This window comes from Macrotis lagotis, chromosome 1 (genome assembly GCF_037893015.1).
Source record: "Macrotis lagotis isolate mMagLag1 chromosome 1, bilby.v1.9.chrom.fasta, whole genome shotgun sequence".
Lineage (NCBI taxonomy): Eukaryota > Metazoa > Chordata > Mammalia > Peramelemorphia > Peramelidae > Macrotis > Macrotis lagotis.
The window spans coordinates 165,367,878-165,392,597 of NC_133658.1; the positions used below are offsets into that span (position 1 = coordinate 165,367,878).

A 24,720-nucleotide genomic window follows, 5' to 3' on the forward strand; every position below is an offset into this window, starting at 1 on the left:
CACTGTCCCAAACTTTAAAGTACTTTGTGTTGCCAGTCTAGGCCAAGTTTTGAGGATGCAGAATGTTCTTGCTTGTTTGAATCTCTTTTCAAAAGATCCTTCTAATTTGGCAGTCCCCATGAAAAAAAAAATCATTGACTTTACCCTGGAGGTAATAGAGTAAGAACAGAGGTAGTGAGAACTCAGATAATTTGGATCGGTTAACTATGTGAGTAGGAGATTTGAGATTTGATGAAGTTTATTTTAAAAAGACAACCAAAAACCAGGTAGCAAGGAGATTTTAATGCAGTTCTCATTTACCCTAACTCAAGTCATGTTTACACAGGAGCTCCCCACTGTTAAGGCGATTCAGCTGCATTTTATTTGCTGAGGGTAGAAAGAGCGGAACACTCCATATGAGACCCCAGGATTAGACTTCTGGATAAGAAAGTCCCTCGAACAACCACACCCTATACTGAATTATAGGGTAAAAGAGGTATTCTGTTTCTACCAAAAGAAAAATGGAAAGAAAAAGAAAGTGCACTTTTTCATTTAGAATAGCTATAGGTCACTTTTCTGGTTTGGGAGAAAGATAACATTATGGTCGGGAAAAGGAGGATATTGACTTTTCTTAAGCATGTGCCTTTCCTGTTCCAGGGCCAGAAAGTTGTTAGCCCCAATCCATGAAGATAATATGTAAAGTAGGCAAGGGGAGCTAAATGGAAGAACAGGAGAGTGGAAGTGTGCTTGGGGGAGTGGGAGGAGGAAGGGGGCTAGTACACCAAAGGGTCAGTTGAAGGCAGGTGGAAATGAAATCGACATTCTCCACGTGGCCCCCCATGCTGGTCCGGAAAGCCCAAGAGCTGGGCCCATGTGTTCATCAGTACCTGGTTATGACTGCAACGGACCTGATGGCAAATATGAAATATCAAAGCGCTTGTCAGCACTCCTGAATGGGACAAAGAAAAGGCGCATTAATGATTAACTCAGCTAAAAGCTCCGGCTTTTGTATTCCCATGGTGCTCCGACTATCTGGCTGCCATGTGACAGCTCGGGCCATTTTCTAGCAGATTGGGGAAAGCTAGTGAGCAAACACAGGTGCTTCAGAGTCAGCAGCGCTGTCAGGGACAACCACAAACAGCACCAGCTATGCTTGGCGAAATTAGCTGCTCTGTTTGCCTCCATTTTTGCTTCCTGGAGATCTTACTTTCTACATCCACTGTCTTTTTCTGCTGTCGGTTTTCAACTGTTCACATGAGGTGCTTTAAAAAAGCCTCCATACACAAAAAAAGTCGAATAGACAGACAGTTGTTTGAACCCAGAGCAACATTTGGTGGCTTAAATGTAAAGAGCAAATCAACTAATTAAAATTGCTTAGGTCTTTAGCACCAAAATAAAATGAGTTATCAACCCCAGTATTTTTTAATTTTTTTCTTTATAAAAGAACCCTGTCCACACACAGAACCCAAGAAGCATGTCAGAAGCACAGACGATAGGAACCTGAATATTTCATAAACTGAACTGAAAGCTCCTGATGTAAAAAAAAAAAAAAAACTATGTTAATATGAGTATAACTTGAGAGGAAAAGTCCGTTCTTTGTGGAGGCAAAGGTACTGAGTGCAAATTCTTACTCTGTTCCTTTATTCCCAGGGGATCTCAAATAAGTCACTTTTCCTGGCCTCAGCTGCCTCATCTGAAAAATGGAAATGGTGAGAGAATGAAGTTTGAATGGAAAGATCTGTAGGACTCTTCTTGCTTTAAATCTATGGTTCTATGATCCAGTGATTCTCTTTCTTCATTCTTAATCAGTTTTCCTGGAGACATGAGTAAATTGGTAGGGTCCTTCCTAGGAACCTGACCTCTCTAGGAAGCTAGTTCAGATTCAAGGTCCCTCTAGTGGTATTATTAGTTTAAATTTATTCCTTTCCAAGACCAAATCAGACAGACTTTCTTTCCCTGTTCAAATATTTATATATGTGTATTATTGTACTATGCTTAAACTGTTCACAATCACACCAAGGGCAATAAAGTGGAGACTATCAGCACCAGATGATAAAGGTGCTTTAAGTAAACATGGGAAATGAACAGAAAATGAAATAAAGTTATAAAAGGAGGACAGCATGAATGTCTACAAATAGTCAGTATATCAGTCTGTAGATATTCAAGCAATTAGCAACAATAGGAAAGAAATTTTATCCAAACAATATCATTGCAATGATTACTGATGTTTGTTATTTAAATATGGCATTCTACTGGCTGCTTCATTTTAAAAAAAAGAAAAAGAAAGAAAGAAAAAATCATCCTCAGAGCAGAGCCTTCTTGGATGCAGTTCTCACTTGCTGAATGCCAGCCAGGCCAAGCACAGCTGTGCTGTGTTGTGTTACTGTCTTTTCCCAGTTGATGCAGACTGAAAAAGGAAAAGCTCCAACATCATTTGACACCAAATGGGATACAGGCTACTTTCATCTATAGTGGTTGTTTGTTAGGGATTTATGTATCCATTGATCCTAAGTTCCACAGCTTTCCAGCTGTAGATAGAGACAGTTTTTACTACTGGTTTGAGAGGCTGGTCATTATGGAGACCCCGATTTCAACCTATAGTTATATATCATTCATATTGATGCTCTAATATACCTCAGTATCCAAAGAAAAATCTCATCTCTCAAAGAGTAGCAGGCCACAGGCTAACTCTGGAGATCAAACTAAAATCAACTGAACTGGTTGAATTCTATAATTTTTGTTTCAAATCCATGGAGAGGGTAGCCTTCATGTTGCCCAGAAGGCTAAAAAGATGATGACGATCAAATTCACAAATCTCATAGCCAAAAGAGATATGAGAGGAAATTAATGAGTGGAGCCAATCTGAAAACCTGAGATACGGGAACTATCTTTCATAGACAAGTGAACTGGAAACTGATCAATAGTGCTTTGCTTTTATCTCTCGGTTTTCTAGCAAGGAAAAAAAAAACAGTTTACATGATATTATTTGATAGCCAAAATGACTGAGGAAATTAAATTTACAAATAAATTTGCTGGAAGTACCCTATATTAAAGAGTTATGGGACACAAAATAGGAAAGTAACATACTTAAGAAACTGTTAGAAAGTTGTTCTTTCATGTACCACATTCATTGTCAGAAGTTGGGTTTTTTAAAATTTGGAGAAAACTGATCTTTTCCTGTTCATAGCAAATAGGTGGCACAGTAGATAGAGTTCTGATCTGGAATTAGGAAGATTTGAGGAAAATTCTGGCCTCAGACACTTACTATCTATGTGATCCTGGGTAAGGCACTTAATTTTTTGCCTCAGTTTCTCCAATTTTAAAGTGGGTAAAATAACAGCATCTACATCCCAGGATTGTTATGAGAATCAAATGAGATAATATTGGTAAAAAGCACTTAGCTCAATGGCTAGCACATATGAAATACTTATTGCTTTCATTCATGAATTTAGGGGACTAGTATTGTAAAGCAATTTCCCTCAAATCTAGAAAGGCAGTGTTGTAAAGAAAAATAAACCAGCCTTAGAATCAGGAAGACTTGAATTTAAATTTTGTTTCTGATACTTTCTTGTAACCCTTGGCCAAGTCACAATTTCTTTAGTGCCTTCAGGCAACTCTATAAAAGCTACAAGTTGCAGAAGATAAGCATTCCTAGAGGGAGTTGCTTCACAGACAATTCACTATAAAAATATGAGTCTAATATGTAAACTGCAAACTATGAGAGGAAAATTGAGGGATAAGATGGTATAAAGTCCTAATAGATAGCCAAAAAGAGAAAGGGTCACAGGCACATAAACTATAAATTGGTATACCATTCTGGTAGTTGGAAGGAGATCTTCACACCAATAAAATCACATATGTGAGGGGAAAATTTAAGTCAGACATGGTCGCTCAAACCTATGATTCTATCTCCTGAGGTCTGAACAGAGGGAGCTGAGGATGATGCATCTTTTAAATTATAATGTGCTAAAGAAATCCATGTTAAGTCTGACATCAGTTTGGTAGCCTCTTCCCTCCTTCCCTAAGGACCTAACAGATTATCTGTGGAGGGATGACTAGCCCAGATGGAAAGTGGATTATGGCCATGTTCCTGCACCCTTCAGAGGGAGAAAGATATGGAGACTTAGACTCAAAAAAAAGTTAAGGCAAGTTGAAGCCATTTGAAGGTTGGGTAAGAAAGTATTTATGGTAATACAAGGGTTTTAATGACATTTTCTTTAGGTAAACCCTCCAGGTTCAGTTAAAATGGAATTTATCTTAAGGGTCAGAAATGAGAGAATTGTCAAAAGATTAGAAAGCACAGGAAGAGGTCTCAGTTCATCAGCAGCCAGCACTGACAAATGCTGACAAGAATCCAGCATCAAGATCAGGATGAACCAAGATCAAGGAAAATTGCTGTGGATGAGAAGAGAGCAGACAAAGAGGAAAATTTTCACATACAGAAAAATTAAAATCTGTGTATTTAGCAAGATTATGCCTGGAACCCATAAGTGCCAATTTATTTTTTTCTCTATTGAGCTACAGCCAATTCTTTCGTCTGTACAATGATGGATAAATATCATTAAAATAGACTGAGATGGAAGTGACTGATGCCCTTGTTTTAGCTGAAATGAGATCATGTGCACAAGAGGGAAGGAACAAAATGGGAGAGATTTGGGTGTAAATCACTCAAATGAGACAGATTAAGAACACCTAGATAAAGGCAAATGGGACCAAGCAAGTGAAGTACTAAAGAAAGGATGGTTCAGCTGAAGTCAGACAAATTGTGATCCTTATTGGGGGGCAGCTTAAGGAGCAGAAAAAAAATATGCCTGCTTACAATTGCTGGAATAGCTAACCTAAATGGAAAATCTTTAGAACTGATGCTATGTATCTGATGCAACCCAATTACAACAGATTTAAAAAACAAAACAAAACTATCTTCCCCATCCAAATGAGCAGTGCTCTCCAAAATTGCTGTCTTGGAGTGCTACGTATTATAGATAGATAGATAGATAGATAGATAGATAGATAGATAGATAGATAGATAGATAGATAGATATAGATATATCTCTATATATATACACATATGTGCGTGTGTGTGTGTATGTGTATGTGTGTATTCTAATACATTTTCATTGAGTTGAGGTCAAAAGGGGCCATTTCTCAAAGCCCTTGATATTGGGAAAGTTTTAAGGGAACTAAGTTTGAAATCAGAGGACTGGTTTCAAGTTCTGACCCTGTTCTTTATTATCTGTGTGATTTTGGACCAGTAACTTCAGCTCTCTAGAATGCAGTTTCCTTATCTGTCAAATCAGAGGGTTGGATTGGATGATCTCTAAGCTTTCTTCTAGTTCTAAATCTATTATCCCATGAACTCCTTTTTGGAAAATAGACTTTAGACAAAAGTTGGACCAAATCACTATAATATAGTAAGTTTTACAATTAAACTTTTGTAATGATGACCCTGGGAAATTGTCTCATTAATCTCCTTGTTTCAAAGTCACTTACCTTGGTTTGTTTTAGCCAGTTTGATAACTTACATGGTTCACCAGATTTTGCTCTGAATTTTATTTCCAAAATTCATATTCATTCTCTGAGGACAAGATTTGCTACTATTGAGGATAGTTAAAACATTGTAGGATACAACAATGGAAAGGATCTTAGGGATCATGGAGTCCAACCTTCTAATTTTATAGATGAAGAAAATGAGGAGGCTCAAAAAAGTCAAATGACTTGTAGAGGGTAACATGGTCCATAAGCAATAAAGCTGAGATTTGAACCTAGGTCTTGTAACTCTAGTTGCAAAAGTTCTGAAGATAGCCTTTGATTAGGAGTTCAAAAAATATTGAGAATTCTCCTCAGTGGATCCCTTTGAAGAAGATAATACTCATCCCTATTTCTGTTATTTTCTATGTTTCCTTTCGAGGAAGGGAAAATCCAGTCTTAAACTTCAATGTATGGACTTTGAGACATCCCATGAGTTTGAATCCTGCCTGCTTTGGTTATTTGGTAGAAGTATGATACTAATCCAGTCACTTAACCTCATTTAGTCATGTCAGTTATTTTCATATTCCTCTAAGTGTCTTGCACAGAACAGGTATTTAGTTAGTGGATTCTTTAATTGCATTAGTTACATCAATTAACTATCACAGAATCATAGAGGTTGTAAGCTGAATGGGAACTTCAGCAGACATGTGGATCAATGCATTCTAGAAAGCAACTCTCACTGTAATGCACCTAAGGACAGTATTCTAGCCTCTGCTTAAGGACCTTCAGTGAGAACTATCTTTGAAATTTATTTTTGAAATAAATTTATGTATTTATGTATTTTTATTTTTATTTTTTTGTTTTTGTTTTTGCAAGGCAATGGGGTTAAGTGGCTTACCCAAGGCCACACGGCTAGGTAATTATTAAGTGTCTGAGGCCAGATTTGAGCTCAGGTACTCCTGACTCCAAGGCCAGTGCTCTATCCACTGCACCACCTAGCCACCCATTATGTATTTATTTCTAACATTATTTAAAAATTAGTTTCAAATTTTCTCCCTCTTTCTTATTCATTTCTCCATTCATTGAAACAGCAAGAAACATATCATTTATACAGGAGAAATAATATAAAACATATTTCTACATTAGTCAAGATACAAAAATAAAAACATAGTGAAAAAATATACTTTAGTCTGCCCACAGAGTTCATCATATCTCTCTCTCTGGAAGTGGTTAGTATTTTTGATCACAAGTCCTTTGGGATTGTCTTGGATCATTTTCATAGTTAATTGTGTACAATGTTTTTTTTCTGATTGAGCTTATTTCACTTTGCATCATTTCACATAAGTCTCAGGTTTTTTGAAAACATTCTGCTTGTCAATTATTATAGCATAATTTAGCACTCCATCATAATTTTAAACTACTACTTGTTTAGCCAGTCCTCAGTTGAGAGGCATGCTCTCAATTTCCAATTCTTTGCCATCACAAAAAAAGAGATGCTATAAATAATTTTGTACACATTTGTCCTTTTCTTTTTCCTTTGAACTCTTAGGGATATAGACCAAGAGGTGCTATTGCTGGGTCAAAAATTTACATTTTTTAAAAGATTTTATTTATTTTGAGTTTTACAATTTTCCCCCAATCTTACTTCCCTCCCTCCACCCCCCCAGAAGGCAATTTACCAGTCTTTACATTGTTTTTCATGGTATACATTGATCCAAATTGAATGCCATGAGAGAAAAATCATATCCTTAAAGAAGAAACATTAAAGTATAAGAGATAGCAAGATCAAACAATAAAATATCAGTTTTTTCCCCCTAAATTAAAGGCAATAGTCCTTGGTCTTTGTTCAAACTCACAACAGTTTTCTCTCTGTGGATATGGATGGTATTTTCCATCACAGACAGTCCCAAATTGTCCCTGATTGTTGCACTGATGGAATGAGCAAGTTCATCAAGGTTGATCATCACCCCCATGTTGCTGTTAGGGTGTACGATGTTTTTCTGGTTCTGCTCATCTCGATCAGCATCAGTTCATGCAAATCCCTCCAGACTTCCCTGAATTCCCATCCTACTTGGTTTCCTAATAGAACAATAGTATTTCATGACATACAAGTTATATGCAATTTTAAAGCCCGTTGGGTGTAGTTCCAAATTTTTCTCCAAAATGGTTAAACCAGTACAAAACTCCATCAGTAGTGCATTCACTTCCCTTTTTTATCACTTGCCTTCCTTTAGTTGTCATTTTCTTTTTCTGCCATATTAGTCAGTCTGAGGGATGTGAGATCGTACATTTTTGTTGTTCAGGCATTTTTCAGTCATTTGAATCTTCAAAATTCCATTTGGAGTTTTCTTAGCAAAGATACTGGAATGGTTTGTCTTTTCTTCTCTATCTCATTTTATAGATGAGCACACTGAGGCAAAGAGGGTTAAATGACTAACTCCAGGTCATGCAACTAATAAGTGTCTGAGGTCGCATTTGAACTCATGAAGATGTGACTTTCTGACTTTAGGCACTCTATCTGCTGTGCCATCTTCCTCAGTTATTTTAATTAGCATTTCTCTAATCAATAATGATTTAGATTTTTTCTATTTTTTTCTATTTTTTTTCTATTTTTCTATTTTTTCTATTTTCTATTCTATTGATTAAAGATTTTGTTTATTTTGAGTTTTATAATTTTCCCCCTAATCTTACTTCTTGCACCCCCACCCCCCACAGAAGGCAATTTGCCAATCTTTATATTGTTTCCATGGTATACATATAACTCTGATTTCTTCTGAAAATTGTTTTTTCATATTCTTGGATCATGGCTCTTATTTTTTCAAATTTAACTCAGTTCATTATATATTTGAAAAATGAGTCCTTTTGTTTTCAGAGAAACTTGCCATACATTCCCCATCCCCATCCCCTTCCTTTCCTTATAATCTTGACTGCATTGGTTTTGTTTTTGTAAATCCTTTTTAATTTAATGTAATTGAAATTATCCATTTTAACTTCTCATGAGCCTCTCTATCTTTTGTTTGGTCATAAATTCTTCCCTTATCTATAGATCTCATAGGGAAAAATGTCCACGCTCACTTAATTTGCTTATGATATCACCCTTATCTTTAATATTTGTAAGAGTGATCTTGAATCATAAAATAAAGGGACTACTTCCTCCAAGGCTCAATTAAAGTGAATTTTTTAAGGAATTCTTTCCCCATTTCCAATCCCCATTATTAATGTTTCTTCTTTAAATTATACTCTGCTTATATATCTATATGTTGTATTCAGATTAGTAGCTGATCCCTTTGAGGGCAGGGACAAAGTTTTTGTTTTGTTCCTACTTTTTTATTATCAGTAGAGAAACCATAATATTTGATAAATGAATGGATTTAATTGAATTATGTTCCATTTATTATTTTCTAGAAGGTGAGAAAATATTTGAAGTGTTTTAAAAATATTTAATTCAAAATAAAAAATGGATTTAAAAGAGGAACAATGTATGCTATGTGGAAAATTTAGCCACTGATTCTCTAAGACTAAGCAGAGATTTTCTTATTCTATATATCTTATTGAAAACAATAGATAAATAACTGATTAACAGGCATTATGATCTGGGCTATGACACAATAAAGGCAAAGACAGGATCCAGTTCCCTTTGACTCTAGCTCTGTCCCCTATACCATACTGCCTGAGCATAACAGGACAAGTTCTGGAGGCAGGAAGAATTGTGTTCAAATCCTACTACTGAAAGTTATTATAGACTTATGGAAAATACTTTTAGTCTCTTAGCCTTGAAATCGAAACAAAGCAAAACTCCCATTGACATATTTAAGTTATTACAAATTTCAAAATCACATCAAACAAAATTAATTCAATGTTACTGAAAATAAATTTATTCTAAATTAAGAAAAAGAAATACTAGGTTTTCCATCTAGATAGTTTAAAAACAAACATAGCATTCATTCATGAATAAGTTACTTCAATAATTCTAGCACTTAGAACAGTACCCTGCCAAGATCCACAAACACTTGTTGAATCTGTTGAATTGAATGTGTAAGGTTCATTTTCATTACACTGATAATCAGAATTTTATTACTTTCTAAGAATTGCATGCATGAATGAATGGCATTTAAAGTGCAAAGCATTATGCTAATCACTAGGAATACAGACATAAAAGATTTCTAGGTAGTACAATACATAGAATTCTGGGTATGGAGTCAGAAAAACTTGAGTTCAAATCTAGCCTCAGATACTCATTAGATTGTGACTTTGGGTAAGTCACTTAATATTAGTTTCTTCATTTGTAAAATGAGGACAATAGTACCATCTACTTCCCAAGAGGGTTGTAGCAATAAATTGAGTTATTTGTGAGATGCTTTGTAAATCTTAAAGTGTATATAAATATTAATCATTACTATTATTACTAATTATTATTTAAAAAGTCAGTATATAATTTCAAAGTGTTTACATTCTTCTTGGGGAAATGCCATATATGCTCAAATAAATAAATATAAAGTAATTCTAAGAGGTAAAGAACATTACAATTGGAAGATGGGAAACAGTAGTCATAAAGGTCTAATAGAAGTCAAACTTCACTTGAGTAAGTAAGGGTTTGACCAGGTGGAGGTGAAGAATATGCATTACAGCTACATGTAAAATACATGTAGTTAGGCAAGAAATACAATTCATTTGCAGAAAACAGCTGGGGGATAAATCTGACTTCAGTGGAGTACAGGAAGGAGAGTAATATTAAATGATTGCAAAGATAATTGAAAGCTAGATTAGTAAGGGCCTGAAAAATGACAGGTTTAGGTTTCCATAATTTATCCTGGAAAATAAGGATTACTGGAAATCTTTTTAATATATTGCTACCATAGTCATATCTGTGTTTAGAAAAAAACTGAAATGATTCTCAAAAAAAACCAAAGAATTGGGGAAAGAGGTGAAGGAGCGGTAAAAACTGGAATATTATTGAAGTATCTTTATATTTGAATATGTCACTGCAAATTGCAAATTATACCAGCAATGCTTATTTTTCTCTTTTTTGCTGTATGTGTACGTGTGTGTGTGTGTGTGTGTGTGTGTGTGTGTGTATTTCCACTGATGTAAACACAAGCATATGGACAATTTTGTTGTGGCCATTACCATCATACCAGCAGACAAAAACTCTCAATTCTTTTTAGACATGTTTTTCAGGACATCCTCCAATGAGCTGCCCAGTGAGAACTCTGCAGTGGCCCTTACTTTGAGGCTACAGAGTAAGGCAGACAGAAGCTGTTCCTTTCCTGAGCCATTAAAACCGCTGCCTGCCTCTACAGAAGATTGGTCTCTTACTGGACAGCATAGAGTACCCAACTTTCAGGTTACCTCTTTCTCTTTTCATGGTATAGTGGCAGTTGGGGACTCTCTTCCCTCCACCCCCACCCCACCACCCCACCCCCACCCCCACCCCCGACAAATATTCAGGCCCCCAGAGGGCAGACTGCTTGCTTTGTGAAAGTGTAAGAAGGGAAGCGATATGCTGTTAATCGATATACCCAGTGATAAATGTTTATCTTGGACTGAGAGCAAATAAAGGTGGGTTAGAAAGTCCTTTATTGCCCAGAGCATGGTCTGATATGTGATCAGCAGCTGGAGTCTTTTCTAGGTCATGTGGAATAAAAGTTTAACAACCTTTTTTTTTTTCTTTCTGAGTGCTGATGACATGTTAGGAAAGGCTTGCCAGGGACAATATTTATTTACTTTCTACTTTTCTTAGAAATGTAGTCTTTTCAAAGGCCTAGGACCAAAGTAGGAAAATCCCTTTCTTTGTATTAAATTATCATGTGCACATGTACACACGTGCACATACACATACACTCACTATTGTGAGATTTTAGATATATCCACATATATCTGTATAGGTATAGTGCTTAACACTGAAATCCTATAACATTAAAGGTACTTAAGGCATAACAAGGAATTTTTTGTTTTCATGAAAAATAGCACAAAAGTGTTTAAGTTTTGAGTAGAGATTTAGGACACATAAAGACCTCAGGAACTCAGACAGACAGGGAGAATATTTCCTCTATAGCAAAGGATGGATCAATGCTATTAGTGCCCTCTAGAGTCAGCATTCTGGGGCAAAACTATTATTGTTCTCAATCTAGTTAGGGATGAGTTGGATTCTTACACTCTCTCTAGCATTGAGAGTTAATATTAAGATTTTCAACCAAAATGAAGGAAGGTTGAGAATTCAGTTACTCAAAGATTACCTCAATGACATGACTGGTGAAATTGAGAGCCTGTTTAATAATCCTCAAGTTTCATCAAGCACACTGGGAAAGGAAGATTATAATACCTGTTCTGCTTCATTTCATTGTCATGAGGAAAAAGTTTTGCCAAACTCTATGGGGATGTGAACTGTTAAACCATAGGAATGGAAGAGAGAAAGACTTTCTAATAGAATGGCATACAATGTCAAGGGAAAAGGTCAAAAATTATATTATATAGCTTATATAATGTGGAAGAATCAATCAGGCACAGAGGACGGTGCTACATATTCTATTAGGTTATAAAAATTGAGAATTTATTTACATTTTAGGGAAAATATTTATTGGATATTCAATCAAAAAGTATATCATCTTTATTCACCTAACAAACTAAAGACTCAAACTTAACTTTTAATTAAAAAAAACAAGGAAACTTAATTGTAAAAATGCAATATTAATTAAAGAGATTTTGTGAAATTAGCAATTTTCCCACTATACCAAACATACCTTATGTGCCTATGGTGACAAAAGAAGAAAAAATGCTAAGCAGAGTGTGAAAGAAACTGTATCCCAAGTTATTTCTAAAGTTAGCAGGAATCTGGGAGTGTTCCATTAGGAGTATTAAAAAGTTCAACAGTCAAATCAATTACCCCAGAAGCAGTTCACATATTTTGGCCCTATGATTGGTAACTCGAAGTTCAGGTCAACTGTTTGAGATAATTGGAAACCTGAGCCATTCTTAAAAATCTACACAGTGAATAAATGGAATACACTCATGAATAACTGAGTGTTTTATATATATATATATATATATATATATATATATATGAAACACTATAATGAATGTTCAACTCATGACATATCTAACATGAATTATTGAACTATATCAAGGATCTGTATCTCTTCATAATTTAGAAGCAAGTCTTAGTGACTTGGTAGAGTCAAATAGCCTCAGAGAGTTTATGTGACATGGTCAAACAGCTTAAGGGTCAGAGGTCAGCTTCAAAGTCAGATCTTACCACTTCTAAGTCCAATATTCTATCCACTGTCAGAGTGCTTCTTTGGGAATGGTTAACACAAACACACATACACATAAATAATATAACGTTTCTTAAGAAAAATTTAGCTAAGTGCTTTTGTTCATGCTTCTAATCAGATAGCTATAAATCTTTCAGTTAACAAGTACCTACTATGTGCCAGGCTCTGTCTTGAGCTTAATATAGTTTAATTTAGGGTTATTAGGAAAAGAGGAAACTTCAATACTTCTATTGTTTTCAGTTGGCTGGGTTCTTTTGTTAAAAGAACAGGAGTCAAAGAAGAAAGGACACAAATTGAAGAAATCAGCAACATGGCTGCATTTGTGGTGTGACTATTCAAACCCTTAGTCCAATAGCTACACAATTCTAAGGATGTTTAAGTAGGGGAAGGGGAAGAAAATGAGTATTTTTATATTGCTCACTGTGTGAACCTTACAAATATTATCCCATTTAATCATCCCAGCATAATTTTTTACATGTCTATATATTGTAGAGACAACGTAGGTGGTGCAGTGAATAGAGCACAGGTCTGAAGTCAAGAAGATCTGAGTTCAAATCTGGCCTCAGACACTTAGTAGTTATGTGACCTTGAACAAGTCATTTAAGCCCTATATGTCTCAGTTTCGCTTATGTAAAATGGGGACACAATGGAGAAGAAAATGTCGAACCACTTTAGTATCTGCTAAGAAAACCCCAAGGGATCAAGTAGAGTTGAATATTACTGAATGACTGAACAACAACAACATGTTATATATCTGAACACACCCTCATATAATACCTATATATCTGTATCTATATTTAAACATATCTCTGAGTATGCTCTATCAATATCTATATCCTTATATCTATAACTATATCCATATCTCTTGGATCTCTATGACTGCATAGGTATTTCCTTATGTGTGTACATGTTGTTTCTGACACTGGAATAGGGCATAGACCATTTTCATTGTAGTCTTTATAACCCAGTTTCTAGTAGCTAATAGATACACAAAAAACTTTTTTTTTTAGTTAAAGTAAAATGGAACACACTTACTGAAACTTCCCCATAATGTTTCAAAGACTTACTGTGTGTCAAATGGAAGCAATGTAGTATAGGAAAGGCTCTGGAGGAACCCAGGGGATCTGGGTTCTAATCCTATCTCTCCCATTTCACTTTTCTGGATCCCAGTTTCTTTATCTATAAAATAAATAGAGTAAACTGTCTCTGAGGCCTGTCTAGCTTTGAGGTTCTCTTATTTCTATGCTTGTTTTAAGTAGGGAACCCCAGATTCCTTGTTAGATTAAACCAAAGTTTTATTTATTTACAGGTAAGGAAGTTAAGCTAAGAATTCCACTGACTCGTACCCAAGGTTGCAAAATAAATTCATGGCAGGAGAAGCGATACACACAGATTTCTGTGCTCTAATCTTTTTCGTTTGTTTGTTTTTGCAAGTCATTGGGGTTAACTGACTTGCCCAAGGTCACCCTGCTAGGCAATTATAAGTGTCTGAGATCAGACTTGAACTTGGGTCCTTCTGACTCCAGAGCCGGTGCTTTAAGCACTGCCACCTAGCTGTCCCCTCTGTGCTCTAATATTACAACTAGGTATTATTGGGAAAAGATGATGAGAAATGGAACAAATGATACCAACACACTAAATTTCATTTACTCACATGGAAGCTGGCCTGCTTCTGAACACAGGGCTATCACAGGTATCACAATAAGACTTGAGCTGGGATTGGCTCTTATTCTAGAATAAGTAAACTAATGGCACTAAGAAAAATCTCTTTGCCTACAATTGAAATGGAACCTGAATGTTTTCTTTGAAAAATATTTGAATGATTATTATTTAGAAATTTAAAGAAATATAGTTTATATTCTGAGGCGTATATTTTAATGTCAACTTATTTTTTCCAAGGAAATATAAGTATCCATTACAAATGAAAGCACATCTTTTTCTTTAAAGAATTGTTTTTACAGGTTAGAGATAATATTTTAGCTTGAGTCCTTTAAATACTAATAATTTTCTAAATTTGGATGTCTATATTAAATATTTCCTTTTGTCTTTTCAATGCTCTAGTTTCTGTAAATTCTCAGAAATAGTAATGTATCTTCATTTATATGATAATTTCTTTTAAATAAATGTCACCATAAACAAATTGCATCTCTGAAGTAGATGAAAAACATATGGGTGTTAGTCTAACAGCAGTTATTAATTTTACACTTTCCATCTGGAGTCTATAAAGGATTCATTTTCAGAGATAATAAAGATCCAAGGTCACACTGAAACCTTTAGTTAACCACAGACAGGACTTACTATTATGAAAACTGGGGTCATCACTCCTATAATAATTCTAAAAAGCCACACTAGCTTACATTTAATTTCTCATTTCCACAAGTGCACAGAAATACAAAGGTTTTAATTATGTTAAAATTCCAAGATAGATAATCATGACCTGAATCCATTTGAAAATTGCAGAGATTCAGAAAGCAATACTTAATCTTAATAATCTTATCAATCTCATGCTAATTAATTCTCAATGCCTAGCAATCAAGAGACAGACAGAAACAGGATTCAATCTTCCTGTGGAGGTTACAGCATTTGCTTCCAGATCTTTCTCTTCTAAGGATCTCTCCTCTTGGACATCTATACATATGAGTTGTGTCAAATGGAAGCAAAATAGCATAGAAAGGGCTCTGGAGGAACCCAGGGGATCTGGGTTCTAATCCTATCTCTCCCATTTCACTTTTCTGGATCCCAGTTTCTTTATCTATAAAATGAATAGAGTAAACTGTCTCTGAGGCCTGTCTAGCTTTGAGATTCTCTTATTTCTATGCTTGTTTTGAATAGGGAACCCCAGATTCTTTGTTAGATTAAACTGAAGTTTAATCTATTTACAGGTAAAGAAGTTATAGTCCAATAATTCATGTTAGATATGCCATGAGTTGTCTCTTCAAGAGGATCTCTCCTCTTGGACATCTATACATATGGTAAGTATGAAGGAGGAAATCCCACTGAGTATCATGATCACACACACACACACACACACACACACACACACACACACACATAAAGATTTTCATTGTTTGTTTGAAAGGTGGTAATTATGAGCATCAACTATTCATGGGTAAATTATCTTTGGGAATGCATGCCTGTAATAATACAGTAAGATCTCTTATGTAGCAATACTTGTATTATTGCCTGTGGTAAGAGGCAGCATGATATAATTAAAACAGAGTTGATCTTGAGACCAAGGAGGCCTATTTTTGACATATATTGACTATGCTCTATGTAGCTCTATAAATTTTTGTTTTGTTTTGTTTTTTGAAAGGCAGTGGGGTTAAATGACTTGCCCAAGGTCACAAAGCTAAGTAATTATTTAAGCATCTGAAGTCTATTTTGAATGAAGGTTCTCCTGACTCCAGGGCCAGTGCTCTATCCATTGCATCATCAGTTCTCCCACTTTCTTTTTTTTAAAAAAAAATATTTTTAATTTATGGAATAAAACAAGCATACCCATAACATAATACAAAACCCCCCCCAAACAAACCAGGATTGTGCAGGAAACTGCAAATCTACTATGCAGAACTCACTTTGCCTTTCAAATATACAACAAAATTATCATATGAATTTCTTTTTTTTCCCTTTCCCTTCCTCCTTCTTACCCCCCCATCTTAGACATGGCTATCATTAGACACAAATAAATATTTCCATGAAAAATTATTTTATTTATCCTATTTATCATTTTCTTTCTGATCTTCCTGCTTAAATTTCTCTCTACTTGTATATCAAGATATGCAGAATTGATCATTTCATCTCCTTGCTCAATGAACTCTGTTGTCTCCTATTATATCCAGGATCAAAAGTTCTCTCTTTCACTTTTATAATCTGGCCCATCTCTAAACTTTTATTCCTTTTATAATGTATTCACCTTCGGGCATGCTGATAATCAGTCACACTGACCTTCTTGTAATTCTTTAACAATCCAACTTCCATTCCATGTCCCCCAGGCCTCCCTCCTTCACATTGGTCTTTTAATTTTTTTGGCTTCCTACAAGACTGAGCCCAAATCATACCTCCTGTAGGAAGTGTTTCTAGGTCTCAACTGCTAACACTTTCTCATTTCATATTTTCTTCTATATATTCTTTTATATATTGTATATAGTTGCATGTTGTCTGTCCTCTTCAGAGTATATGTTTCTTGAGGGCAGAGTCCTTTCTCTGTATCTTCTAGCACTTGGCATAATTGTGGTCAGAGTAAACTCTCAGTAAGTGCCTGTTGATTTCCTGGTTGATTCACTCATTTCCCATTTTCCTGCATTTTGGAATGCAAAAAAGTTTTCTATTTACCAAGAAAAAAAGACAAGATAGAAAAATCAGATAGCACTTCCATATCAACCTACTAGAGAATTCACAGGAGATCAGACTAGGTCAGGACCATCCTCACTGATCTAGTTGACCAGGAAATTGGTTTTAGATAAATGGTTCTTTGACATCTTCATTTTTATGGAACTTCCATTGTTAACATTTTTTATTCTTTGCAACCTTTTCTTGTTCTGATGACCTTATCATTCATTTCACAAGGTCTACCTTCACAAACAAACAACTCTCTGGGCATTATAGTTACAGCATTCCATACAATAGCGGGGGACTTTAGAGTTTGGGATAAAGAGAATTGGTGCACTCTGTTTTTGTAGTTCCCCACTGCCAAGATTCTGGAGTTGTTTGCTAACTGCTAAGTCTTATTTCCCTTCACACATTTTTGGATAAGGCAGTGTAAGGTAATGTGATTTGGTGGCAGAGGTCCTCACTTCAAAACTTGATTCTGCTACTTATTTCTTCTGTGATGATAGGCAAGATATATAGCCATTCTAAGCCTCATTACTGAGAAAATTGGATAAATATCTTCCAATTCTTGATACTTTTATGAGGTCTCTGAGAGTACAAACCCCCGAAGTTTGAGAAATACTGTCCAAGAAACACTAATGGTTGGATAGTTTGTCACATTATTCTACAGTCCTGTGCAATTAAAAAAAAATTAGCAACCCTTGCCTTGTGATTAATACTGGGCAGGTTAAAATAGCTGCCATTTCTATGTTTTCATTAATATATACTATTGAATGGAAAATCTGATCATAAGATCATAAATTATATAGCAGGAATGGACATTAGAGAATATCTAGTCCAGGGTTTCCTTAAATACTTAAATATATTTGTATCACATCTTTGATGTTTTTGGCAATTTGGGGAAGCATATGGAAATCTTAAAATGACACTTTTAAGTGCATAAAATATGACATTTAAAAGATCAATTATATTGGAATGTATGTGTGTGTGCGTACGCGCGCGTGTGTATCTGTCTTATCTATTTATCTAACTAGTTAGCTAGCTTCAACATACAAGACAGCCAACCAAAGTCAAGAATTGTTGAAAATTTAGTGCCCTCATTTTACAAATGAGAAAACTGAGGTTCCAGATAGGTGTCTTGTCAAGTTCATACAGACCTTGACAGAATTTTAAACTTATGTTTCTTGATACCAAATTCATCGATTTTCCAGAGATGTGTATCTCTCTCTCTCTCTCTCTCTCTCTCTCTCTCTCTCTCTCTCTCTCTCTCTCTCTCTCTCTCTCTCTCTCTCTCTCTCTCTCTCTCTCTCTCTTTCTCTCTCTCTCTCTGAGTATACACACACACACATATATGTATATGAAAGGAGGAAAATGGATATATATATATCCAATGGATACATATATATGTATATATATGTATATGTATATATATATGTATATATATATATATGAAAGGAAGAAAATAGATATGTGTGTTTGTGTATGTGTGTGTAATATATATCCATTTTCCTCCTTTCATTCAATCTTTTCTTATTAAAGGAAATTTAATCTCACTTTGGCTCTTATTCTATAAACACTTTACAAACTTTGTGACATGGACTCATCCAGGACATGTTTACAGTACTTAATAGCATCTCAGAGAAATAATGAGAATGCCTTTAAAGGTTGCCTTTCCCCTCGTGCAGAAAGGGTGGCAAAGAAAAACAGCAAGATGAGAGCCGAGAGTCCAGCAAGTAGAAAATTGACTTAATTTCTTTTCACCACATGAAATGGAGTGTCTGGGTGATTCTGACCGAAACCATGGCCTAAAAACCAATTAATTTTGAATTGCGAATTTGTGAGTGTCAGGCTGTGTGTGGAATTTCAGATGAGGTGGTGGCTGGTAGTCTTGGTCTTGTTTGTAGAAGGTAAAGCTTTTCCCCTTAAATTTCCTTAATAGTTCATTTAGGGAGGGAAAGGTATTTTGACAGATCAGGAGCATGAAAATCCCATTTTTCTTTTTCCTTTTCTCTTTGCCTTTGGAGATTTTTTTTAATGGCATGAGCTAAGATTAAAGATGTACTTAGCATATCTTTATATGATTGCACTATGACAGAAGCTCTATGTTCATGTCTTCTCTTTTTCTTACTTTTTTAAAAAAATTATTTATTCATTTTGAATTTTACATCCCCCCCAATCTCACTTTCCTTCCCCCCCCAAAAGGCAGTCTGTTAGGCTTTACAGTGTTTCCATGTCATAAGCTGAATGTGATGAGTCTTTCTCTTACTTTCAGTCTTTCGTTTTCCCCTGCACTGTTATCTATTTAAAGCTGAATCTTTTTCAGTATCATCTTCGTATTGAATGTGCTTGAAATGTCCCTCTTTGATGCAATCCAATATTCAGTAGTCAGTTTGCCCTGAAAATTCCTATATGCACTCAGTTTTGTGCCTCATAAGAGTTAATACTGGCAAAAATCTATACCTTTAAAAATAAAGGAGAATGTGATCAAATACTTTTCCTAGTTAGAGAGGAATGAAATGAAGACATGAAGACACTTAAAAAAAGATAAAGATAAAGTAGTTTCAATTATCCAAAGAGAACAAATGCAACTAGTATAATAAGTAAAGTTTAGACTGGAGAGGGGAGAATTTTGTATCAGTATCTCTGCTAAGGGTCTAAAATTTGATATAAAAGTAACACAAGCAATCAACAAACATTTATTAAGAGCCTTCTATGTTCTGGGAGTTCTATTAAGTACTAGAGAAGAAAAAAGAGGCAAAAAAGTTTCCTGACCTCAAGGAACATAGAATCCAATGAGAAAACTATATATGAACAAATATATACTAAGCTATGTACAGGATGAATAGAAAATAATTAACAACATAGCAATAAACTATAGATAATACAAACCTTTTACAGATAATTATACTTAACTACCAGTGTGGATAGAATCTGATGATCTCAGCAGAAAAAAAAGGTGAGTTTGGAGAAAGGTGGTTTTTTTTCCTCTTTCATGGGGAAAGAAAATATAACATTCTGTTTTGGACAGGCTAAGCTTGAGACAACTATGGGCCATCTATGGGTCAAATTGAGATGTCCAACATTTACTATATAATGTTAGACTAGATATCAGGTAAGTGAATAGTATAAGACATGTAGATTTAGCAGTTATCTGACTAGATATGATAATTGAATGAATGGGAACTGATGGAAGAGTAGGGAAAAAAAGAAGAATCTAAGGCCCTTGTTATAGGGATGTCAATGCTAGTGGACAGAACATGAATGATTATTCTACAAAAACATGGAGGTAGAAGGAATAGACAAAATAGTCACAGAAGTTGGTGGAGAAATGTTTAGGTGCAGAGAGTTATTGCTAGTATTGAAAGCTATAGAGAGGCCAAATAGAATGAGGGCTGGGGGAAATAAAAGGCTATTAAACTTTATTGGTATATTATGGAAAGGGCAGTGTCACTTGCATGGTGGAGAGTTATTCAAAAGCAATTTCCCCCTATTTAAGAGATTAGAAAATAAGGAAATGTAGGCACCTAGTGTAACTGAACATTTCTAGTTTATCAATGAAAGGTAGGATAGATATAGGATGTTAGACTGAGAGAACAACTGGGTTAAGTGAAAGACTGAGGAAGCCAGTGGGTGTTTGTAAAGAGGTAAGGAAGCAAAGACACCAAGGGATAAAGAAAGATTGAAAGTAAAAGAGGGAATGAACATAGAGTCAAGTTCTTTGAGAAGATAAGTGGGAATGAGAATTAGAGAACAGTGGAGTTGTAGACTTTAACAAAGACAAAGACCATCTCTTTAACAGAGTCTAGAACATTATGAAACAATGAAGAATGAAGAAAAGGGATTCTGAAGTATAATTTAGGAGAATAGAGAACTCATGATAGATATTTTTTTTCAGTGAAGTAGGAGATGAGATTCTTTGAAGAGAGGAGAAAGTTATATAAAAGGCTTGAGAAAACCAGAAAACAGAGTAGTGACAGTGGAATTTAAGAAACCAAAAGAAATAAGGAAGATAAAAAGAACTGTTATGTATCTATGAAGGTCCATATAAAAAGATAATAAAAATACGTAGTGAACTCATCTGGTATGGTTATATGACTCTCTAAAACTGTTCAACAGCATATGTAGAGATGTAGAGAAAGTGGTTAGTAGAGATAACAAAAAGCATGACTGAGCAAGAGGGCAAAGTATTCAAGGGTATTTGATTATCTATGATTGACTTTTGAAAATCTAGGTCAAGATTGTGAGAGGAGGGAAGGAAGGGCAAAGCAGTGTTGTAAGACTAAGAAAAGGAGGATTGTTGGAGAAATTGTATATCAATGAGGATGCTAAATTAGTTTAGGTTGGGGAGAGGTTGAAGGGCAAGTTGAGTCAGAGAGTAAAATGTCAGAGGTCTGGATCATGAAATTATATGGCTAAAATAAATGAATGACTGAAGATGAAGGACACATGCATTTTGGAGATTGATAAGCTGAGAGGACAGTGTGTTGAAGGGGACATCTTTATGCATTTTGCAGTCAAGAGATATGAAAAATAGAGCAGAAATGAGGTGGATGTGCATTCCAGAAATAGGACACTAATTATGTAAATGCATGGAGACAATAGATGATACAGTGTGTAGAGGAACAGTTTTATTCAAATAGAAAATGTATGAAGGTGAACAATATTAAATGATATTTGAAAGAAAATTGGGAATTATATTGACTAAATGGACTGGGCCATTGCCAGTTTTCTTGACTTTTGTCTTGCCAGTGGACTCTGGAGGAAGTGTTGCTGATACTTTGCAACAATCTAATTCATATGCAAGTCAAGACATCACTCTCATAGTATCATTGGTCCTCTTCCAGAAAGAAGGAAAAACAAAAATAACAAGGTGGAGATGGAAGGTCTAAGCTGTTTATATTACTTTATAAGGCAAATTCAAGTACTTCACCTTTCAATGTGCACAAATGACTTAAATGATAAAATATTTTCTTCAAAACAAATAGCTGGCATTTGATAAAATGTAAACTTGAGAGTAAAGGATTGATTTATTCTTTGTATCTTTAGCACCTTCAGTGGTAACACAGTAACTGATACTTAGTAGGCCCTTAATAAATGCTTATTGATTAATTGATACCTTTAATGAAAAATTTAAATAGAACTTTAATGTGTCCAATTTTTAAGATACTGAAATAGTTGGTTCATATGTTTCTGTGACTCTGAAAGCATGGCTGGATTAAATAAGAATGCTTACTGACTGATTAGTGGCATTTTGTTACAAAAATATATGTTAAGGCCCCCTCTGGTCCTCCCCCCCTCCCCGCCTCCCCCCCCCCCCCCCCAGGTTGCTCGGGCTCACAGGCTGGGAGCAGGTGTGGAAAGATGTCGGACCGGCAGTGGTGGTCACTGGGCGACTTAACTCGAAGCCTCAGGACCTGAGGGACGCCTGCTGGCCACCCAGCAATTTCCTGGAGATCAACATCTTCCACCGCAGATGGTAGGCCTGGGTCGGGCGCGCATGGGTTGGGCGAGCTTTACCACCTAGGAGGTCCGAATGTGGACGCACCTACCTGTCTTCAACCTGAAGGAGTCCTGCGTTCAGTGACGATACAGTGACTTTGAGTGGCTAAAGAATGAGCTGGAGTGTGATGGTAAGATGGTGGGACCCCGCTCCCCGGGAAGGCCTTGAAGCGGCAGCTCCCCTTCCGGGGAGATGAAGGCATTCTTTTTTTTTTCTTTTTAGATTTTTGCAAGGCAAATGGGGTTAAGTGGCTTGCTCAAGGCCACACAGCTAGGTAATTATTAAGTGTCTGAGACCGGATTTGAACCCAGGTACTTCTGACTCGAAGGTCGGTGCTTTATCCACTACGACACGTAGCCGCCCCAAGATGAAGGCATTCTTGAGGCATATTTTATCAAGGAGGGGAGACAGGGCCTCGAACAGTTTATTAACAAAATCATGGGGCATCCATTGTGTTGGCTCAGAATGAGCACTGCCTATGTATGTTCCTACAGGAGGAGACAATTGTCCTTGGGAAGGTGCACCAATGGGCACACCGCTGACCACCTGCCTTCTGCTTTCCTGGCAAAATGACACTGATTTTTACCCTAAGACTCTCTCTCTGTCTCATAATCTGCAGTGGTTGTCATCCCCTGGCTTGACTCTGTGGGCACTCTTCTAAGAGCCTCCTCTCTAAGGAGAGGTGGGAAGCTGCCGCAGAGGTTCTGGGCTTTTCAGGAGAAGGGGTCAGGAATTGGACTAAGAAGTTACCTGCTTGGGCATCCTCTCCGGCAACAGGGGTGTTTCAGTGGCCAAACAGGTCAGCGATGCTGTGAGTCTAAGGGAGGCTCCCCACTCAAAAGTTTAACCTGGAACTCTGAGCAAGAAGCAACTCTGCCCCGTCCAACTGCATGGAATTTCCTTTTGCCCTGTTGTGGGATGAGTGATGCCCTATTTGCTCTATTTCCCCTTTAGGTCTTTCTACATTTTCTTGATTCCCTTCCCCCCTCCAAGGTTGCTGTCTGGGTCAGTTATCCACCCAGAAACCAAGCATCAAGATTTGGGGATTTGCTGGTCTCATCATACTTAGCGGCCTCAGAGTCTCAAGAAACTTCTAGGGAAGTAGAGGGGTTCCTCTTGGCTTTCTATCCCTCTCAAGGCCTCCTGCTGCTTCTTGTATTTGACTGGCTTTTCAGTGTTCATCCTTAATTGACCAGTGTGAGGTCAGTAGCTCTTCCTGAAATCTCCCTGCAAGTATGGGCTGCCTTGTAACCTTGGGTGGCTCTTGGGTGGTGGTGCCTAGGTGTCTAGGAAGCTCTTTCCCATTCTTCTTTCCACTTTTTGTTCCCAAAGCTACTTGAACAAATAATGGAATAGGTGTGGGTGTGGGGGCAGGAGTTGTCTTCCCATCCCCCACTTGGGTCACAGGGTTATTGAACTTTCTGGTCCTGTCTCTTCATAGACCAGTGATTCCTCTTGAAGCCAGACCAGGGACAGCAGTTGGCTTACTACAAAGCTGGTTCTTAGGGCTAGGGGCTATCCTGGACTTTTGGGCTGGGAGGGGGACCTGTTGTCTGGCCAGGGCAAGAGAGTAGGAAGAAGTATCAACAGGAGAGCAGGACATTGGGGGAAGAGATGATCTTGGAGTGGGGAAGGATTGGGGAGCCTGTCTGGAGGCTGAAGTGCCCCAAGGACAGAGGTTGTCAGAGGTTGTGCCCAGGAGAAGCTCCCAGAGAGAGGCTCTATTCCCTTTTCCACCTTGCTAATGTTGTTGAAATCAGCTTCCTTTTCTGAGCTGTAGCTTCTGTTCTGTATTTTGTAAGGTATTCCTTCAGAGAGTCTGCTATATGTGTATATATATATATATATATATATGTATGTATGTATGTATATATATATATATATATATAATTTGTTAAAATGGACACACTTTTTCTGATATTATCTATTTTTGCTTCTCATAAAACACTATATAAAATAAAATTCACCCAGAACAGAATAAATTGTACCATTTTAAGTCATTGAGGTTTCTCACATTTTATGTGTCATAACACTGCAACTTTTCCCTACAGAAGCCCTGAAAAGTAAGTGGTTGCTGAAGTAGGAATTGCAATATCTGTTCAGTAGTGTCTTCCCCTTATGTCACTTTATCCCTGTCTCCCCATCTGATTATTAAGAATATTTTGTTAGTTC

The 24,720-nt window shown here is 36.4% G+C and overlaps 1 pseudogene; it reads left to right on the forward strand.

Moving 5' to 3' along the window:
* The first annotated feature begins 788 nt into the window (after positions 1–788).
* Positions 789–23,209, forward strand: LOC141518447 (sorting nexin-12-like; annotated as a pseudogene).
* The last annotated feature ends 1,511 nt before the right edge of the window (positions 23,210–24,720 follow it).